The 1312-nt window shown below is 40.5% G+C and overlaps 1 protein-coding gene across 7 annotated transcripts in view; it reads left to right on the forward strand.

The window, feature by feature from the left end:
• Positions 1 to 1312, forward strand: part of LOC116707246 (phospholipid-transporting ATPase ABCA1) — a 198336-nt gene that overhangs the window by 139959 nt on the left and 57065 nt on the right. The gene's annotated exons all lie outside the window — the stretch shown is intronic.

Below are 1312 nucleotides of genomic sequence, written 5' to 3' on the forward strand. Positions count from 1 at the left end.
AAACAATTAACCTGATCATCACTTGTAAAACTTCAACACAGAAGACAAGTGACCATAAACCTTGACATAACATGTTCAACTATGGAAGATTGCGCTTTCCCATGATTGTTTTTTTTTTTTTCTGTGCACGCTGAATCAAAACGGAAGGTAAAGCACAATATAAACAGTGCCAAGATTAATATGAACACAGCACATTCTCTTATCTTGCCAGTTCTCGAGTATGCCAGTTCATTCAACAGATTTCATTACTCCTTAGTTTACATTTCCTTCAGCCGTGTTTGCTTCCCTAGCTATCAAGCTACCACTGTGTTGTGGAGAGCTCCTGTCATGTACAGAATGCCAAGCACTCTGACGCTGTTCCCAGGTAATGAACAAGAGATGCAGTCCCAGGTATTGCACAATAATGCCATTTTCCCATTTTAGTCTTTTTGATGGGGGATGTGGACCGAGGCCAAAATAATTAGACCCACACTGACTGTATGCTCGTGTATAAACTCATTGTACACACAGTGGAGTTTAGAAGCTCTTATTTTTGGTTTTGTTTGTTTCCTAGTTCCTGTGGCTTTTTGAAAGAGAAGCATGTTTGTTCAGAGATAAGCCAAGGTTGCCATGCAGTTCGTCTGTTATCTCTGATTCATAAGCCAGATGGGTCCTTTCCTCCACTGCTTTTTCCTATTTTTTGTTCTTTGCCTTGTGATTCAGGTATCTCCTCCTTTTCTTTACTCTTCCCTCCTGCGTTTACTTGTGTTTCGATCCTCTATCCATTCCTGCTCTGCTTTCTTATTTGTCCTATTAGTTTTTAATCTGGTTTCTAATCTCTTTACTCTTCACTTCCTTCTTGTTTTACCCCCAATGTATCCTCATCTCCTCTTTATTTTACTGCTACTTCTATACCCCATGAATCAGTACTGCCGTGGAAAACCCAACCAAATAGTGATTTATCTCTAAAGGAAGTTTTGGACCCAGGAATTGAAGAGATACAGAAAAACAGTCCTTCCGACTGATACCTAGTCATCTATTCCTTTTTATAGACATCTATTGTAAGTGATAAAGAATGGGTATACACACAAAGGTTGCCGTTTAAATAACGCCCCCAAAGCTTGCGCATCAAGCTGTTTGCACAGAAGGATAGATAACCACCGTAACTGTGGGGTACGTTGGTAAATTGTGTTGCAGTCGGGGGTCTCAATTTCACTTTTATCAAGGATCACTCTGCTAATTAACATAGTGTTACCTCTCTAAATAAGCACGGCTAAAACAGCTTGGCGTCGGCATGAGTGTGTGTGTGTGTGTGTCTCTGTGTGTGTGTGTG

This window comes from Etheostoma spectabile, chromosome 19, assembly GCF_008692095.1.
Source record: "Etheostoma spectabile isolate EspeVRDwgs_2016 chromosome 19, UIUC_Espe_1.0, whole genome shotgun sequence".
Taxonomy (NCBI): domain Eukaryota; kingdom Metazoa; phylum Chordata; class Actinopteri; order Perciformes; family Percidae; genus Etheostoma; species Etheostoma spectabile.